The following is a 20,472-nucleotide window of genomic DNA, read 5'->3' as shown; positions in this document are numbered from 1 at the left end:
CCACAGGGGATTCAGACATCCTTTCGTCCTGGGAGATGCATGACGAGCCTGCATTGAAGTCACTGCAGGGATATCCGGCCTTATTTCGAGTCAGGGCATCGCGGTGTCCATTCCACTTGAGGCCGCAAACTCAGGGTCCCTCTCACATACCTAGAGCTGAGAGAAGCCTCCTCTTGAGGTGCTTGTGGTAAGGTGGTATTCCTCTGGAGACGAATCCAGGGACTAACCTCTCTTTTCGAGTTGATTTTTGGTCCACAGAGTTCTTTCGTGTTGCTACAGTGACCTCAGGTTCCCTCTAGCCTTGAAACAGTGTTCTTGGGGTTTCTCTGGAGTGCCATCAAGGAAATCAAGGCTCCTTTCATGTGTGATGTGCAAGACGGAATTGCTCTGCACGCAGTACAGGGGAATCGGGCCTCATCTCGCATCGAGGGGGAAGTCTCATGGTTTTTCTCGAGTTGCGGCGGGAACCTGGGGTATATTCTCGAGTTACGACGGGGATGGCCCTTCCACACATGTGTTTGTTCAGCCACGTCAGGACTCCTGCCTAGTTGCGAGGGACAACTCGGGATTCTCCTCGAGGCTTGGCACGGCAATTGGAACGCCTCTCCAGCTGAGGCGGGAGACCAAGGGTCCCTTTCCACGTGCCACAGGAATCCTGGGACTCCTATCAAGTTTCACGAGGAGTCAGGCATCGTCTCCTTTGGAGGCACTGATCTCCGCGTACCTCTGGAGTTTTCAAAGAATGTGAGGCCTCCGGTCGCGATGAGGTGGGGATCTAGGTCTTTCTCTGTGGTCTCCACAGGGGATTCAGACAACCTTTCTTCTTGGGAGATGCAAGACGAGCCTGCATTCAAGTCACTGCAGGGACATCCGGCCTTATTTCGAGTCAGGGCATCGCGGTGTCCATTCCACTTGAGGCCGCAAACTCAGGGTCCCTCTCACATACCTAGAGCTGAGAGAAGCCTCCTCTTGAGGTGCTTGTGGTAAGGTGGTATTCCTCTGGAGTCGAAGAGAGGGACTAACCTCTCATCTCGTGTTGATTCTTGGTCCACGGAGCTCTTTCGTGTTGCTACAGTGACCTCAGGATCCCTCTAGCCTTGAAACAGTGTTCTTGGGGTTTCTCTGGAGTGCCATCAAGGAAATCAAGGCTCCTTTCATGTGTGATGTGCAAGACGTAATTGCTCTGCACACAGTGCAGGGGAATCGGGCCTCATCTCGCGGCGAGGGGGAAGTCTCATGGTTTTTCTCGAGTTGCGGCGGGAACCTGGGGTATATTCTCGAGTTAAGACGGGGATGGCCCTTCCACCCACGTGTTTCTTCAGCGACGTCAGGACTCCTGCCTAGTTGCGAGGGACAACTCGGGATTCTCCTCGAGGCTTTGCAGGGCAATTGGGACGTCTCTCCAGCTGAGACGGGAGACCAAGTGTCCCTTTCCACGTGCCACAGGAATCCTGGGTCTCCTATCAAGTTTCACGAGGAGTCAGGCATCGTCTCCTTTGGAGGCACTGATCTCTGCGTACCTCTGGAGTTTTCAAAGGATGTGAGGCCTCCGGTCGCGATGAGGTGGGGAACTAGGTCTTTCTCTGTGGTCTCCACAGGGGATTCAGACATCCTTTCTTCTTGGGAGCTGCAAGACGAGCCTGCATTCAAGTCAGTGCAGGGATATCCGGCCTTATTTCGAGTCAGGGCATCGCGGTGTCCATTCCACTTGAGGCCGCAAACTCAGGGTCCCTCTCACATACCTAGAGCTGAGAGAAGCGTCCTCTTGAGGTGCTTGTGGTAAGGTGGTATTCCTCTGGAGTCGAAGCCAGGGACTAACCTCTCATCTCGAGTTGATTCTTGGTCCACGGAGCTCTTTTGTGTTGCTACAGTGACCTCAGGATCCCTCTAGCCTTGAAACAGTGTTCTTGGGGTTTCTCTGGAGTGCCATCAAGGAAATCAAGGCTCCTTTCATGTGTGATGTGCAAGACGGAATTGCTCTGCTCGCAGTGCAGGGGAATCGGGCCTCATCTCGCGGCGAGGGGGAAGTCTCATGGTTTTTCTCGAGTTGCGGCGGGAACCTGGGGTATATTCTCGAGTTACGACGGGGATGGCCCCTCCACACACGTGTGTGTTCAGCCATGTCAGGACTCCTGCCTAGTTGCGAGGGACAACTCGGGATTCTCCTCGAGGCTTGGCAGGGCATTTGGGACGCCTCTCCATCTGAGACGCGAGACCAAGGGTCCCTTTCCACGTGCCACAGGAATCCTGGGTCTCCTATCAAGTTTCACAAGGAGTCAGGCATCGTCTCCTTTGGAGGCACTGATCTCCGCGTACCTCTGGAGTTTTCAAAGGATGTGAGGCCTCCGGTCGCGATGAGGTGGGGAACTAGGTCTTTCTCTGTGGTCTCCACAGGGAATTCAGACATCCTTTCGTATTGGGAGATGCAAGACGAGCCTGCATTCAAGTCACTGCAGGAATATCCGGCCTTATTTCGAGTCAGGGCATCTCGGTGTCCATTCCACTTGAGGCCGCAAACTCAGGGTCCCTCTCACATACCTAGAGCTGAGAGAAACCTCCTCTTGAGGTGCTTGTGGTAAGGTGGTATTCCTCTGGAGTCGAAGCCAGGGACTAACCTCTCATCTCGAGTTGACTTTTGGTCCACGGAGGTCTTTCGTGTTGCTTCAGTGACCTCAGGATCCCTCTAGCCTTGAAACAGTGTTCTTGGGGTTTCTCTGGAGTGCCATCAAGGAAATCAAGGCTCCTTTCATGTGTGATGTGCAACACAGAATTGCTCTGCACGCAGTGCAGGGGAATCGGGCCTCATCTCGCGGCGAGGGGGAAGTCTCATGGTTTTTCTCGAGTTGCGGTGGGAACCTGGGGTATATTCTCGAGTTACGACGGGGTGGCCCTTCCACCCACGTGTTTCTTCAGCCATGTCAGGACTCCTGCCTAGTTGCGAGGGACAACTCTGGATTCTCCTCGAGGCTTGGCAGGGCAATTGGAACGCCTCTCCAGCTGAGGCGGGAGACCAAGTGTCCCTTTCCAAGTGCCACAGGAATCCTGGGACTCCTATCAAGTTTCACGAGGAGTCAGGCATCGTCTCCTTTGGAGGCACTGATCTCCGCGTACCTCTGGAGTTTTCAAAGGATGTGAGGCTATCGGTCGCGATGAGGTGGGGAACTAAGTCTTTCTCTGTGCTTTCCACAGGGGATTCAGACATACTTTCGTCCTGGGAGATGCATGACGAGCCTGCATTGAAGTCACTGCAGGGATATCCGGCTTATTTCGAGTCAGGGCATCGCGGTGTCCATTCCACTTGAGGCCGCAAACTCAGGGTCCCTCTCACATACCTAGAGCTGAGAGAAGCCTCCTCTTGAGGTGCTTGTGGTAAGGTGGTATTCCTCTGGAGACGAATCCAGGGACTAACCTCTCTTTTCGAGTTGATTTTTGGTCCACAGAGTTCTTTCGTGTTGCTACAGTGACCTCAGGATCCCTCTAGCCTTGAAACAGTGTTCTTGGGGTTTCTCTGGGGTGCCATCAAGGAAATCAAGGCTCCTTTCATGTGATGTGCAGGACGGAATTGCTCTGCACGCAGTACAGGGGAATCGGGCCTCATCTCGCATCGAGGGGGAAGTCTCATGGTTTTTCTCGAGTTGCGGCGGGAACCTGGGGTATATTCTCGAGTTACGACGGGGATGGCCCTTCCAACCACGTGTTTCTTCAGCCACGTCAGGACTCCTGCCTAGTTGCGAGGGACAACTCGGGATTCTCCTCGAGGCTTTGCAGGGCAATTGGGACGCCTCTCCAGCTGAGACGGGAGACCAAGGGTCCCTTTCCACGTGCCACAGGAATCCTGGGTCTCCTATCAAGTTTCACGAGGAGTCAGGCATCGTCTCCTTTGGAGGCACTGATCTCCGCATACCTCTGGAGTTTTCAAAGGATTTGAGGCCTCCTGTCGCGATGAGCTGGGGAACTAAGTCTTTCTCTGTGGTCTCCACAGGGGATTCAGACACCCTTTCTTCTTGGGAGATGCAAGACGAGCCTGCATTCCAGTCACTGCAGGGATATCCGGCCTTATTTCGAGTCAGGGCATCGCGATGTCCATTCCACTTGAGGCCGCAAACTCAGGGTCCCTCTCACATACCTAGAGCTGAGAGAAGCCTCCTCTTGAGGTGCTTGTGGTAAGGTGGTATTCCTCTGGAGTCGAAGCCAGGGACTAACCTCTCATCTCGAGTTGATTTTGGTCCACGGAGCTCTTTCGTGTTGCTACAGTGACCTCAGGATCCCTCTAGCCTTGAAACAGTGTTCTTGGGGTTTCTCTGGAGTGCCATCAAGGAAATCAAGGCTCCTTTCATGTGTGATGTGCAACACGGAATTGCTCTGCACGCAGTGCAGGGGAATCGGGCCTCATCTCGCGGCGAGGGGGAAGTCTCATGGTTTTTCTCGAGTTGCGGCGGGAACCTGGGGTATATTCTCGAGTTACGACGGGGATGGCCCTTCCACACACGTGTTTGTTCAGCCATGTCAGGACTCCTGCCTAGTTGCGAGGGACAACTCGGGATTCTCCTCGAGGCTTTGCAGGGCAATTGGGACGCCTCTCCAGCTGAGACGGGAGACCAAGGGTCCCTTTCCTCGTGCCACAGGAATCCTGGGTCTCCTATCAAGTTTCTCGAGGAGTCAGGCATCGTCTCCTTTGGAGGCACTGATCTCCGCATACCTCTGGAGTTTTCAAAGGATTTGAGGCCTCCTGTCGCGATGAGGTGGGGAACTACGTCTTTCTCTGTGGTCTCCACAGGGGATTCAGAAACCCTTTCGTCTTGGGAGATGCAAGACGAGCCTGCATTCCAGTCACTGCAGGGATATCCGGCCTTATTTCGAGTCAGGGCATCGCGGTGTCCATTCCACTTGAGGCCGCAAACTCAGGGTACCTCTCACATACCTAGAGCTGAGAGAAGCCTCCTCTTGAGGTGCTTGTGGTAAGGTGGTATTCCTCTGGAGTCGAAGCCAGGGACTAACCTCTCATCTCGAGTTGATTTTGGTCCACGGAGCTCTTTCGTGTTGCTACAGTGACCTCAGGATCCCTCTAGCCTTGAAAGAGTGTTCTTGGGGTTTCTCTGGAGTGCCATCAAGGAAATCAAGGCTCCTTTCATGTGTGATGTGCAACACGGAATTGCTCTGCACGCAGTGCAGGGGAATCGGGCCTCATCTCGCGGCGAGGGGGAAGTCTCATGGTTTTTCTCGAGTTGCGGCGGGAACCTGGGGTATATTCTCGAGTTACGACGGGGATGGCCCTTCCACACACGTGTTTGTTCAGCCACGTCAGGACTCTTGCCTAGTTGCGAGACACAACTCGGGATTCTCCTCGAGGCTTGGCAAGGCAATTGGGACGCCTCTCCAGCTGAGACGGGAGACCAAGGGTCCCTTTCCACGTGCCACAGGAATCCTGGGACTCCTATCAAGTTTCACGAGGAGTCAGGCATCGTCTCCTTTGGAGGCACTGATCTCCGCGTACCTCTGGAGTTTTCAAAGGATGTGAGGCTATCGGTCGCGATGAGGTGGGGAACTAAGTCTTTCTCTGTGCTTTCCACAGGGGATTCAGACATCCTTTCGTCCTGGGAGATGCAAGACGAGCCTGCATTGAAGTCACTGCAGGGATATCCGGCCTTATTTCGAGTCAGGGCATCGCGGTGTCCATTCCACTTGAGGCCGCAAACTCAGGGTCCCTCTCACATACCTAGAGCTGAGAGAAGCCTCCTCTTGAGGTGCTTGTGGTAAGGTGGTATTCCTCTGGAGACGAATCCAGGGACTAACCTCTCTTTTCGAGTTGATTTTTGGTCCACAGAGTTCTTTCGTGTTGCTACAGTGACCTCAGGATCCCTCTATCCTTGAAACAGTGTTCTTGGGATTTCTCTGGAGTGCCATCAAGGAAATCAAGGCTCCTTTCATGTGTGATGTGCAAGACGGAATTGCTCTGCACGCAGTACAGGGGAATCGGGCCTCATCTCGCATCGAGGGGCAAGTCTCATGGTTTTTCTCGAGTTGCGGCGGGAACCTGGGGTATATTCTCGAGTTACGACGGGGATGGCCCTTCCACCCACGTGTTTGTTCAGCCACGTCAGGACTCCTGCCTAGTTGCGAGGGACAACTCGGGATTCACCTCGAGGCTTGGCAGGGCAATTGGGACGCCTCTCCAGCTGAGGCCGGAGACCAAGGGTCCCTTCCCAAGTGCCACAGGAATCCTGGGACTCCTATCAAGTTTCACGAGGAGTCAGGCATCGTCTCCTTTGGAGGCACTGATCTCCGCATACCTCTGGAGTTTTCAAAGGATGTGAGGCTATCGGTCGCGATGAGGTGGGGAACTAAGTCTTTCTCTGTGCTTTCCACAGGGGATTCAGACATCCTTTCGTCCTGGGAGATGCAAGACGAGCCTGCATTGAAGTCACTGCAGGGATATCCGGCCTTATTACGAATCAGGGCATCGCGGTGTCCATTCCACTTGAGGCCGCAAACTCAGGGTCCCTCTCACATACCTAGAGCTGAGAGAAGCCTCCTCTTGAGGTGCTTGTGGTAAGGTGGTATTCCTCTGGAGACGAATCCAGGGACTAACCTCTCTTTTCGAGTTGATTTTTGGTCCACAGAGTTCTTTCGTGTTGCTACAATGACCTCAGGATCCCTCTATCCTTGAAACAGTGTTCTTGGGGTTTCTCTGGAGTGCCATCAAGGAAATCAAGGCTCCTTTCATGTGTGATGTGCCAGATGGAATTGCTCTGCACGCAGTGCAGGGGAATCGGGCCTCATCTCGCGGCGAGGGGGAAGTCTCATGGTTTTTCTGGAGTTGCGGCGGGAACCTGGGGTATATTCTCGAGTTACGACGGGGATGGCCCTTCCACCCACGTGTTTGTTCAGCCACGTCAGGACTCCTGCCTAGATGCGAGGGACAACTCGGGATTCTCCTCGAGGCTTTTCAGGGCAATTGGGACGCCTCTCCAGCTGAGGCGGGAGACCAAGGGTCCCTTTCCACGTGCCACAAGAATCCTGGGACTCCTATCAAGTTTCACGAGGAGTCAGGCATCGTCTCCTTTGGAGGCACTGATCTCCGCGTACCTCTGGAGTTTTCAAAGGATGTGAGGCCTCCGGGCGCGATGAGGTGGGGAACTAGGTGTTTCTCTGTGGTCTCCACAGGGGATTCAGACATCCTTTCATCTTGGGAGATGCAAGACGAGCCTGCATTCAAGTCACTGCAGGGATATCCAGCCTTATTTCCCGTCAGGGCATCGCGGTGTCCATTCCACTTGAGGCCGCAAACTCAGGGTCCCTCTCACATACCTAGAGCTGAGAGAAGCCTCCTCTTGAGGTGCTTGTGGTAAGGTGGTATTCCTCTGGAGTCGAAGCCAGGGACTAACCTCTCATCTCAAGTTGATTTTTGGCCCACGGAGCTCTTTCGTGTTGCTACAGTGACCTCAGGATCCCTCTAGCCTTGAAACAGTGTTCTTGGGGTTTCTCTGGAGTGCCATCAAGGAAATCAAGGCTCCTTTCATGTGTGATGTGCAACACGGAATTGCTCTGCACGCAGTGCAGGGGAATTGGGCCTCATCTCGCGGCGAGGGGGAAGTCTCATGGTTTTTCTCGAGTTGCGGCGGGAACCTGGGGTATATTCTCGAGTTACGACGGGGATGGCCCTTTCACCCACGTGTTTCTTCAGCCACGTCAGGACTCCTGCCTAGTTGCGAGGGACAACTCTGGATTCTCCTCGAGGCTTGGCAGGGCAATTGGGACGCCTCTCCAGCTGAGGCGGGAGACCAAGTGTCCCTTTCCAAGTGCCACAGCAATCCTGGGACTCCTATCAAGTTTCACGAGGAGTCAGGCATCGTCTCCTTTGGAGGCACTGATCTCCGCGTACCTCTGGAGTTTTCAAAGGATGTGAGGCTATCGGTCGCGATGAGGTGGGGAACTAAGTCTTTCTCTGTGCTTTCCACAGGGGATTCAGACATCCTTTCGTCCTGGGAGATGCAAGACGAGCCTGCATTGAAGTCACTGCAGGGATATCCGGCCTTATTTCGAGTCAGGGCATCGCGGTGTCCATTCCACTTGAGGCCGCAAACTCAGGGTCCCTCTCACATACCTAGAGCTGAGAGAAGCCTCCTCTTGAGGTGCTTGTGGTAAGGTGGTATTCCTCTGGAGACGAATCCAGGGACTAACCTCTCTTTTCAAGTTGATTTTTGGTCCACAGAGTTCTTTCGTGTTGCTACAGTGACCTCAGGATCCCTCTATCCTTGAAACAGTGTTCTTGGGGTTTCTCTGGAGTGCCATCAAGGAAATCAAGGCTCCTTTCATGTGTGATGTGCAAGACGGAATTGCTCTGCACGCAGTACAGGGGAATCGGGCCTCATCTCGCATCGAGGGGCACGTCTCATGGTTTTTCTCGAGTTGCGGCCGGAACCTGGGGTATATTCTCGAGTTACGACGGGGATGGCCCTTCCACCCACGTGTTTGTTCAGCCACGTCAGGACTCCTGCCTAGTTGCAAGGGACAAATCGGGATTCTCCTCGAGGCTTGGCAGGGCAATTGGAACGCCTCTCCAGCTGAGGCGGGAGACCAAGGGTCCCTTTCCACGTGCCACAAGAATCCTGGGACTCCTATCAAGTTTCACGAGGAGTCAGGCATCGTCTCCTTTGGAGGCACTGATCTCCGCGTACCTCTGGAGTTTTCAAAGGATGTGAGGCCTCCGGTCGCGATGAGGTGGGGAACTAGGTCTTTCTCTGTGGTCTCCACAGGGGATTCAGACATCCTTTCTTCTTGGGAGATGCAAGACGAGCCTGCATTCAAGTCACTGCAGGGATATCCGGCCTTATTTCGAGTCAGGGAATCGCGGTGTCCATTCCACTTGAGGCCGCAAACTCAGGATCCCTCTCACATACCTAGAGCTGAGAGAAGCCTCCTCTTGAGGTGCTTGTGGTAAGGTGGTATTCCTCTGGAGTCGAAGCCAGGGACTAACCTCTCATCTCGAGTTGATTTTTGGTCCACGGAGCTCTTTCGTGTTGCTACAGTGACCTCAGGATCCCTCTAGCCTTGAAACAGTGTTCTTGGGGTTTCTCTGGAGTGCCATCAAGGAAATCAAGGCTCCTTTCATGTGTGATGTGCAACACAGAATTGCTCTGCACGCAGTGCACGGGAATCGGGCCTCATCTCGCGGCGAGGGGGAAGTCTCATGGTTTTTCTCGAGTTGCGGCGGGAACCTGGGGTATATTCTCGAGTTACGACGGGGATGGCCCTTCCACACACGTGTTTGTTCAGCCAGTTCAGGACTCTTGCCTAGTTGCGAGACACAACTCGGGATTCTCCTCGAGGCTTGGAAAGGCAATTGGGACGCCTCTCCAGCTGAGGCGGGAGACCAAGGGTCCCTTTCCACGTGCCACAGGAATCCTGGGACTCCTATCAAGTTTCACGAGGAGTCAGGCATCGTCTCCTTTGGAGGCACTGATCTAAGCGTACCTCTGGAGTTTTCAAAGGATGTGAGGCCTCCGGTCGCGATGAGGTGGGGATCTAGGTCTTTCTCTGTGGTCTCCACAGGGGATTCAGACATCCTTTCATCTTGGGAGATGCAAGACGAGCCTGCATTCCAGTCACTGCAGGGATATCCGGCCTTATTTCGAGTCAGGGCATCGCGGTGTCCATTCCACTTGAGGCCGCAAACTCAGGATCCCTCTCACATACCTAGAGCTGAGAGAAGCCTCCTCTTGAGGTGCTTGTGGTAAGGTGGTATTCCTCAGGAGTCGAAGCCAGGGACTAACCTCTCATCTCGTGTTGATTCTTGGTCCACGGAGCTCTTTCGTGTTGCTACAGTGACCTCAGGATCCCTCTAGCCTTGAAACAGTGTTCTTGGGGTTTCTCTGGAGTGCCATCAAGGAAATCAAGGCTCCTTTCATGTGTGATGTGCAAGACGGAATTGCTCTGCACGCAGTGCAGGGGAATCGGGCCTCATCTCGCGGCGAGGGGGAAGTCTCATGGTTTTTCTCGAGTTGCGGCGGGAACCTGGGGTATATTCTCGAGTTACGATGGGGATGGCCCTTCCACCCACGTGTTTGTTCAGCCACGTCAGGACTCCTGCCTAGTTGCGAGGGACAACTCGGGATTCTCCTCGAGGCTTGGCAGGGCAATTGGAACGCCTCTCCAGCTGAGGCGGGAGACCAAGGGTCCCTTTCCACGTGCCACAAGAATCCTGGGACTCGTATCAATTTTCACGAGGAGTCAGGCATCGTCTCCTTTGGAGGCACTGATCTCAGCGTACCTCTGGAGGTTTCAAACGATGTGAGGCCTCCGGTCGCGATGAGGTGGGGAACTAGGTCTTTCTTTGTGGTCTCCACAGGGGATTCAGACATCCTTTCTTCTTGGGAGATGCAAGATGAGCCTGCATTGAAGTCACTGCAGGGATATCCGGCCTTATTTCGAGTCAGGGCATCGCGGTGTCCATTCCACTTGAGGCCGCAAACTCAGGATCGCTCTCACATACCTAGAGCTGAGAGAAGCCTCCTCTTGAGGTGCTTGTGGTAAGGTGGTATTCCTCAGGAGTCGAAGCCAGGGACTAACCTCTCATCTCGTGTTGATTCTTGGTACACGGAGCTCTTTTGTGTTGCTACAGTGACCTCAGGATCCCTCTAGCCTTGAAACAGTGTTCTTGGGGTTTCTCTGGAGTGCCATCAAGGAAATCAAGGCTCCTTTCATGTGTGATGTGCAACACGGAATTGCTCTGCACGCAGTGCAGGGGAATCGGGCCTCATCTCGCGGCGAGGGGGAAGTCTCATGGTTTTTCTCGAGTTGCGGCGGGAACCTGGGGTATATTCTCGAGTTACGACGGGGATGGCCCTTCCACACACGTGTGTGTTCAGCCATGTCAGGACTCCTGCCTAGTTGCGAGGGACAATTCGGGATTCTCCTCGAGGCTTTGCAGGGCAATTGGGACGCCTCTCCAGCTGAGACGGGAGACCAAGGGTCCCTTTCCACGTGCCACAGGAATCCTGGGTCTCCTATCAAGTTTCACGAGGAGTCAGGCATCGTCTCCTTTGGAGGCACTGATCTCCACATACCTCTGGAGTTTTCAAAGGATTTGAGGCCTCCTGTAGCGATGAGGTGGGGAACTAGGTCTTTCTCTGTGGTCTCCACAGGGGATTCAGACATCCTTTCATCTTGGAAGATGCAAGACGAGCCTGCATTCCAGTCACTGCAGGGATGTCCAGCCTTATTTCGCGTCAGGGCATCGCGATGTCCATTCCACTTGAGGCCGCAAACTCAGGGTCCCTCTCACATGCCTAGAGCTGAGAGAAGCCTCCTCTTGAGGTGCTTGTGGTAAGGTGGTATTCCTCTGGAGTCGAAGCCAGGGACTAACCTCTCATCTCGAGTTGATTTTTGGCCCACTGAGCTCTTTCGTGTTGCTACAGTGACCTCAGGATCCCTCTAGCCTTGAAACAGTGTTCTTGGGGTTTCTCTGGAGTGTCATCAAGGAAATCAAGGCTCCATTCATGTGTGATGTGCAACACGGAATTGCTCTGCACGCAGTGCAGGGGAATCGGGCCTCATCTCGCGGCGAGGGGGAAGTCTCATGGTTTTTCTCGAGTTGCGGCGGGAACCTGGGGTATATTCTCGAGTTACGACGGGGATGGCCCTTCCACCCACGTGTTTCTTCAGCGACGTCAGGACTCCTGCCTACTTGCGAGGGACAACTCTGGATTCTCCTCGAGGCTTGGCAGGGCAATTGGGACGCCTCTCCAGCTGAGGCGGGAGACCAAGTGTCCCTTTCCAAGTGCCACAGGAATCCTGGGACTCCTATCAAGTTTCACGAGGAGTCAGGCATCGTCTCCTTTGGAGGCACTGATCTCCGCGTACCTCTGGAGTTTTCAAAGGATGTGAGGGTATCGGTCGCGATGAGGTGGGGAACTAAGTCTTTCTCTGTGCTTTCCACAGGGGATTCAGACATCCTTTCGTCCTGGGAGATGCAAGACGAGCCTGCATTGAAGTCACTGCAGGGATATCCGGCCTTATTTTGCGTCAGGGCATCGCGGTGTCCATTCCACTTGAGGCCGCAAACTCAGGGTCCCTCTCACATACCTAGAGCTGAGAGAAGCCTCCTCTTGAGGTGCTTGTGGTAAGGTGGTATTCCTCTGGTGACGAATCCAGGGACTAACCTCTCTTTTCGAGTTGATTTTTGGTCCACAGAGTTCTTTCGTGTTGCTACAGTGACCTCAGGATCCCTCTATCCTTGAAACAGTGTTCTTGGGGTTTCTCTGGAGTGCCATCAAGGAAATCAAGGCTCCTTTCATGTGTGATGTGCAAGACGGAATTGCTCTGCACGCAGTACAGGGGAATCGGGCCTCATCTCGCATCGAGGGGGAAGTCTCATGGTTTTTCTCGAGTTGCGGCGGGAACCTGGGGTATATTCTCGAGTTACGACGGGGATGGCCCTTCCACCCACGTGTTTGTTCAGCCACGTCAGGACTCCTGCCTAGTTGCGAGGGACAACTCGGGATTCTCCTCGAGGCTTGGCAGGGCAATTGGAACGCCTCTCCAGCTGAGGCGGGAGACCAAGGGTCCCTTTCCACGTGCCACAAGAATCCTGGGACTCCTATCAAGTTTCACGAGGAGTCAGGCATCGTCTCCTTTGGAGGCACTAATCTCCGCGTACCTCTGGAGTTTTCAAAGGATGTGAGGCCTCCGGTCGCGATGAGGTGGGGAACTAGGTGTTTCTCTGTAGTCTCCAGAGGGGATTCAGACATCCTTTCTTGTTGGGAGATGCAAGACGAGCCTGCATTCAAGTCACTGCAGGGATATTCGGCCTTATTTCGAGTCAGGGCATCGCGGTGTCCATTCCACTTGAGGCCGCAAACTCAGGATCCCTCTCACATACCTAGAGCTGAGAGAAGCCTCCTCTTGAGGTGCTTGTGGTAAGGTGGTATTCCTCAGGAGTCAAAGCCAGGGACTAACCTCTCCTCTCGTGTTGATTCTTGGTCCACGGAGCTCTTTCGTGTTGCTACAGTGACCTCAGGATCCCTCTAGCCTTGAAACAGTTTTCTTGGGGTTTCTCTGGAGTGCCATCAAGGAAATCAAGGCTCCTTTCATGTGTGATGTGCAACACGGAATTGCTCTGCACGCAGTGCAGGGGAATCGGGCCTCATCTCGCGGCGAGGGGGAAGTCTCATGGTTTTTCTCAGGTTGCGGCGGGAACCTGGGGTATATTCTCGAGTTACGACGGGGATGGCCCTTCCACCCACGTGTTTGTTCAGCCACGTCAGGACTCTTGCCTAGTTGCGAGACACAACTCGGGATTCTCCTCGAGGCTTGGCAAGGCAATTGGGACGCCTCTCCAGCTGAGGCGGGAGACCAAGGGTCCCTTTCCACGTGCCACAAGAATCCTGGGACTCCTATCAAGTTTCACGAGGAGTCATGCATCGTCTCCTTTGGAGGCACTGATCTCCGCGTACCTCTGGAGTTTTCAAAGGATGTGAGGCCTCCGGTCGCCATGAGGTGGGGAACTAGGTGTTTCTCTGTGGTCTCCACAGGGGATCCAGACATCCTTTCATCTTGGGAGATGCAAGACGAGCCTGCATTCAAGTCACTGCAGGGATATCCGGCCTTATTTCGCGTCAGGGCATCGCGGTGTCCATTCCACTTGAGGCCGCAAACTCAGGGTCCCTCTCACATACCTAGAGCTGAGAGAAGCCTCCTCTTGAGGTGCTTGTGGTAAGGTGGTATTCCTCTGGAGTCGAAGCCAGGGACTAACCTCTCATCTCGATTTGATTTTTGGCCCACGGAGCTCTTTCGTGTTGCTACAGTGACCTCAGGATCCCTCTAGCCTTGAAACAGTGTTCTTGGGGTTTCTCTGGAGTGCCATGAAGGAAATCAAGCCTCCTTTCATGTGTGATGTGCAACACGGAATTGCTCTGCACGCAGTGCAGGGGAATCAGGCCTCATCTCGCGGCGAGGGGGAAGTCTCATGGTTTTTCTCGAGTTGCGGCGGGAACCTGGGGTATATTCTCGAGTTACGACGGGGATGGCCCTTCCACCCACGTGTTTCTTCAGCGACGTCAGGACTCCTGCCTAGTTGCGAGGGACAACTCTGGATTCTCCTCGAGGCTTGGCAGGGCAATTGGGACGCCTCTCCAGCTGAGGCGGGAGACCAAGTGTCCCTTTCCAAGTGCCACAGGAATCCTGGGACTCCTATCAAGTTTCACGAGGAGTCAGGCATCGTCTCCTTTGGAGGCACTGATCTCCGCGTACCTCTGGAGTTTTCAAAGGATGTGAGGGTATCGGTCGCGATGAGGTGGGGAACTAAGTCTTTCTCTGTGCTTTCCACAGGGGATTCAGACATCCTTTCGTCCTGGGAGATGCAAGACGAGCCTGCATTGAAGTCACTGCAGGGATATCCGGCCTTATTTCGAGTCAGGGCATCGCGGTGTCCATTCCACTTGAGGCTGCAAACTCAGGGTCCCTCTCACATACCTAGAGCTGAGAGAAGCCTCCTCTTGAGGTGCTTGTGGTAAGGTGGTATTCCTCTGGAGACGAATCCAGGGACTAACCTCTCTTTTCGAGTTGATTTTTGGTCCACAGAGTTCTTTCGTGTTGCTACAGTGACCTCAGGATCTCTCTATCCTTGAAACAGTGTTCTTGGGGTTTCTCTGGAGTGCCATCATGGAAATCAAGGCTCCTTTCATGTGTGATGTGCAAGACGGAATTGCTCTGCACGCAGTACAGGGGAATCGGGCCTCATCTCGCATCGAGGGGGAAGTCTCATCGTTTTTCTGGAGTTGCGGCGGGAACCTGGGGTATATTCTCGAGTTACGACGGGGATGGCCCTTCCACCCACGTGTTTGTTCAGCCACGTCAGGACTCCTGCCTAGTTGCGAGGGACAACTCGGGATTCTCCTCGAGTCTTGGCAGGGCAATTGGAACGCCTCTCCAGCTGAGGCGGGAGACCAAGGGTCCCTTTCCACGTGCCACAGGAATCCTGGGACTCCTATCAAGTTTCACGAGGAGTCAGGCATCGTCTCCTTTGGAGGCAGTGATCTCCGCGTACCTCTGGAGTTTTCAAAGGATGTGAGGCCTCCGGTCGCCATGAGGTGGGGAACTAGGTCTTTCTCTGTGGTCTCCACAGGGGATTCAGACATCCTTTCATCTTGGGAGATGCAAGACGAGCCTGCATTCAAGTCACTGCAGGGATATCCGGCCTTATTTCGCGTCAGGGCATCACGGTGTCCATTCCACTTGAGGCCGCAAACTCAGGGTCCCTCTCACATACCTAGAGCTGAGAGAAGCCTCCTCTTGAGGTGCTTGTGGTAAGGTGGTATTCCTCTGGAGTCGAAGCCAGGGACTAACCTCTCATCTCGAGTTGATTTTTGGTCCACGGAGCTTTTTCGTGTTGCTACAGTGACCTCAGGATCCCTCTAGCCTTGAAACAGTGTTCTTGGGGTTTCTCTGGAGTGCCATCAAGGAAATCAAGGCTCCTTTCATGTGTGATGTGCAACACGGAATTGCTCTGCACGCAGTGCAGGGGAATCGGGCCTCATCTCGCGGCGAGGGGGAAGTCTCATGGTTTTTCTCGAGTTGCGGCGGGAACCTGGGGTATATTCTCGAGTTACGACGGGGATGGCCCTTCCACCCACGTGTTTCTTCAGCGACGTCAGGACTCCTGCCTAGTTGCGAGGGACAACTCTGGATTCTCCTCGAGGCTTGGCAGGGCAATTGTGACGCCTCTCCAGCTGAGGCGGGAGACCAAGTGTCCCTTTCCAAGTGCCACAGGAATCCTGGGACTCCTATCAAGTTTCACGAGGAGTCAGGCATCGTCTCCTTTGGAGGCACTGATCTCCGCGTACCTCTGGAGTTTTCAAAGGATGTGAGGCTATCGGTCGCGATGAGGTTGGGAACTAAGTCTTTCTCTGTGCTTTCCACAGGGGATTCAGACATCCTTTCGTCCTGGGAGATGCAAGACGAGCCTGCATTGAAGTCACTGCAGGGATATCCGGCCTTATTTCGAGTCAGGGCATCGCGGTGTCCATTCCACTTGAGGCCGCAAACTCAGGGTCCCTCTCACATACCTAGAGCTGAGAGAAGCCTCCTCTTGAGGTGCTTGTGGTAAGGTGGTATTCCTCTGGAGACGAATCCAGGGACTAACCTCTCTTTTCGAGTTGATTTTTGGTCCACAGAGTTCTTTCGTGTTGCTACAGTGACCTCAGGATCCCTCTATCCTTGAAACAGTGTTCTTGGGGTTTCTCTGGAGTGCCATCAAGGAAATCAAGGCTCCTTTCATGTGTGATGTGCAACACGGAATTGCTCTGCACGCAGTGCATGGGAATCGGGCCTCATCTCGCATCGAGGGGCAAGTCTCATGGTTTTTCTCGAGTTGCGGCGGGAACCTGGGGTATATTCTCGAGTTACGACGGGGATGGACCTTCCACCCACGTGTTTGTTCAGCCACGTCAGGACTCCTGCCTAGTTGCGAGGGACAACTCGGGATTCTCCTCGAGGCTTGGCAGGGCAATTGGAACGCCTCTCCAGCTGAGGCGGGAGACCAAGGGTCCCTTTCCACGTGCCACAAGAATCCTGGGACTCCTATCAAGTTTCACGAGGAGTCAGGCATCGTCTCCTTTGGAGGCACTGATTTCTGCATACCTCTGGAGTTTTCAAAGGATTTGAGGCCTCCTGTCGCGATGAGGTGGGGAACTAGGTCTTTCTCTGTGGTCTCCACAGGGGATTCAGACATCCTTTCGTCTTGGGAGATGCAAGATGAGCCTGCATTCCAGTCACTGCAGGGATATCCGGCCTTATTTCGAGTCAGGGCATCGCGGTGTCCATTCCACTTGAGGCCGCAAATTCAGGGTCCCTCTCACATACCTAGAGCTGAAAGAAGCCTCCTCTTGAGGTGCTTGTGGTAAGGTGGTAATCCTCTGGAGTAGAAGCCAGGGACTAACCTCTCATCTCGAGTTGATTTTTGGTCCACGGAGCTCTTTCGTGTTGCTACAGTGACCTCAGGATCCCTCTAGCCTTGAAACAGTGTTCTTGGGGTTTCTCTGGAGTGCCATGAAGGAAATCAAGGCTCCTTTCATGTGTGATATGCAACACAGAATTGCTCTGCACGCAGTGCAGGGGAATCGGGCCTCATCTCGCGGCGAGGGGGAAGTCTCATGGTTTTTCTCGAGTTGCGGCGGGAACCTGGGGTATATTCTCGAGTTACGACGGGGATGGCCCTTCCACACACGTGTTTGTTCAGCCACGTCAGGACTCCTGCCTAGTTGCGAGACACAACTCGGGATTCTCCTCGAGGCTTGGCAAGGCAATTGGGACGCCTCTCCAAATGAGGCGGGAGACCAAGTGTCCCTTTCCACGTGCCACAGGAATCCTGGGACTCCTATCAAGTTTCACGAGGAGTCAGGCATCGTCTCCTTTGGAGGCACTGATCTCCGCGTACCTCTGGAGTTTTCAAAGGATGTGAGGCCTCCGGTCGCGATGAGGTGGGGAACTAGGTCTTTCTCTGTGGTCTCCACAGGGGATTCAGACATCCTTTCATCTTGGGAGATGCAAGACGATCCTGCATTCAAGTCACTGGAGGGATATCCAGCCTTATTTCGTGTCAGGGCATCGCGGTGTCCATTCCACTTGAGGCCGCAAACTCAGGGTCCCTCTCACATACCTAGAGCTGAGAGAAGCCTCCTCTTGAGGTGCTTGTGGTAAGGTGGTATTCCTCTGGAGTCGAAGCCAGGGACTAACCTCTCATCTCGAGTTGATTTTTGGCCCACGGAGCTCTTTCGTGTTGCTACAGTGACCTCAGGATCCCTCTAGCCTTGAAACAGTGTTCTTGGGGTTTCTCTGGAGTGCCATCAAGGAAATCAAGGCTCCTTTCATGTGTGATGTGCAACACGGAATTGCTCTGCACGCAGTGCAGGGGAATCGGGCCTCATCTCGCGGCGAGGGGGAAGTCTCATGGTTTTTCTCGAGTTGCGGCGGGAACCTGGGGTATATTCTCGAGTTACGACGGGGATGGCCCTTCCACCCACGTGTTTCTTCAGCGACGTCAGGACTCCTGCCTAGTTGCGAGGGACAACTCTGGATTCTCCTCGAGGCTTGGCAAGGCAATTGGGACGCCTCTCCAGCTGAGGCGGGAGACCAAGGGTCCCTTTCCAAGTGCCACAGGAATTCTGGGACTCCTATCAAGTTTCACGAGGAGTCAGGCATCGTCTCCTTTGGAGGCACTGATCTCCGCATACCTCTGGAGTTTTCAAAGGATGTGAGGCTATCGGTCGCGATGAGGTGGGGAACTAAGTCTTTCTCTGTGCTTTCCACAGGGGATTCAGACATCCTTTCGTCCTGGGAGATGCAAGACGAGCCTGCATTGAAGTCACTGCAGGGATATCCGGCCTTATTTCGAGTCAGGGCATCGCGGTGTCCATTCCAGTTGAGGCCGCAAACTCAGGGTCCCTCTCACATACCTAGAGCTGAGAGAAGCCTCCTCTTGAGGTGCTTGTGGTAAGGTGGTATTCCTCTGGAGACGAATCCAGGGACCAACCTCTCTTTTCGAGTTGATTTTTGGTCCACAGAGTTCTTTCGTGTTGCTACAGTGACCTCAGGATCCCTCTATCCTTGAAACAGTGTTCTTGGGGTTTCTCTGGAGTGCCATCAAGGAAATCAAGGCTCCTTTCATGTGTGATGTGCAACACGGAATTGCTCTGCACGCAGTACAGGGGAATCGGGCCTCATCTCGCATCGAGGGGGAAGTCTCATGGTTTTTCTCGAGTTGCGGCGGGAACCTGGGGTATATTCTCGAGTTACGACGGGGATGGCCCTTCCACCCACGTGTTTGTTCAGCCACGTCAGGACTCCTGCCTAGTTGCGAGGGACAACTCGGGATTCTCCTCGAGGCTTGGCAGGGCAATTGGAACGCCTCTCCAGCTGAGGCGGGAGACCAAGGGTCCCTTTCCACGTGCCACAAGAATCCTGGGACTCCTATCAAGTTTCACGAGGAGTCAGGCATCGTCTCCTTTGGAGGCACTGATCTCCGCGTACCTCTGGAGTTTTCAAAGGATGTGAGGCCTCCGGTTGCGATGAGGTGGGGAACTAGGTCTTTCTCTGTGGTCTCCACAGGGGATTCAGACATCCTTTCTTCTTGGGAGATGCAAGACGAGCCTGCATTCAAGTCACTGCAGGGATATTCGGCCTTATTTCGAGTCAGGGCATCGCGGTGTCCATTCCACTTGAGGCCGCAAACTCAGGATCCCTCTCACATACCTAGAGCTGAGAGAAGCCTCCTCTTGAGGTGCTTGTGGTAAGGTGGTATTCCTCAGGAGTCAAAGCCAGGGACTAACCTCTCCTCTCGTGTTGATTCTTGGTCCACGGAGCTCTTTCGTGTTGCTACAGTGACCTCAGGATCCCTCTAGCCTTGAAACAGTTTTCTTGGGGTTTCTCTGGAGTGCCATCAAGGAAATCAAGGCTCCTTTAATGTGTGATGTGCAACACGGAATTGCTCTGCACGCAGTGCAGGGGAATCGGGCCTCATCTCGCGGCGAGGGGGAAGTCTCATGGTTTTTCTCGAGTTGCGGCGGGAACCTGGGGTATATTCTCGAGTTACGACGGGGATGGCCCTTCCACCCACGTGTTTGTTCAGCCACGTCAGGACTCTTGCCTAGTTGCAAGACACAACTCGGGATTCTCCTCGAGGCTTGGCAAGGCAATTGGGACGCCTCTCCAGCTGAGGCGGGAGACCAAGGGTCCCTTTCCACGTGCCACAAGAATCCTGGGACTCCTATCAATTTTCACGAGGAGTCAGGCATCGTCTCCTTTGGAGGCACTGATCTCCGCGTACCTCTGGAGTTTTCAAAGGATGTGAGGCCTCGGTCGCCATGAGGTGGGGAACTAGGTCTTTCTCTGTGGTCTCCACAGGGGATTCAGACATCCTTTCATCTTGGGAGATGCAAGACGAGCCTGCATTCAAGTCACTGCAGGGATATCCGGCCTTATTTCGCGTCAGGGCATCGCGGTGTCCATTCCACTTGAGGCCGCAAACTCAGGGTCCCTCTCACATACCTAGAGCTGAGAGAAGCCTCCTCTTGAGGTGCTTGTGGTAAGGTGGTATTCCTCTGGAGTCGAAGCCACGGACTAACCTCTCATCTCGAGTTGATTTTTGGCCCACGGAGCTCTTTCGTGTTGCTACAGTGACCTCAGGATCCCTCTAGCCTTGAAACAGTGTTCTTGGGGTTTCTCTGGAGTGCCATCAAGGAAATCAAGGCTCCTTTCATGTGTGATGTGCAACACGGAATTGCTCTGCACGCAGTGCAGGGGAATCAGGCCTCATCTCGCGGCGAGGGGGAAGTCTCATGGTTTTTCTCGAGTTGCGGCAGGAACCTGGGGTATATTCTCGAGTTACGACGGGGATGGCCCTTCCACCCACGTGTTTCTTCAGCGACGTCAGGACTCCTGCCTAGTTGCGAGGGACAACTCTGGATTCTCCTCGAG

This window comes from Cervus elaphus, chromosome 19 (assembly GCF_910594005.1).
Source record: "Cervus elaphus chromosome 19, mCerEla1.1, whole genome shotgun sequence".
In the NCBI taxonomy this organism is placed as follows: domain Eukaryota; kingdom Metazoa; phylum Chordata; class Mammalia; order Artiodactyla; family Cervidae; genus Cervus; species Cervus elaphus.
This window is presented reverse-complemented; position numbering follows the sequence as displayed.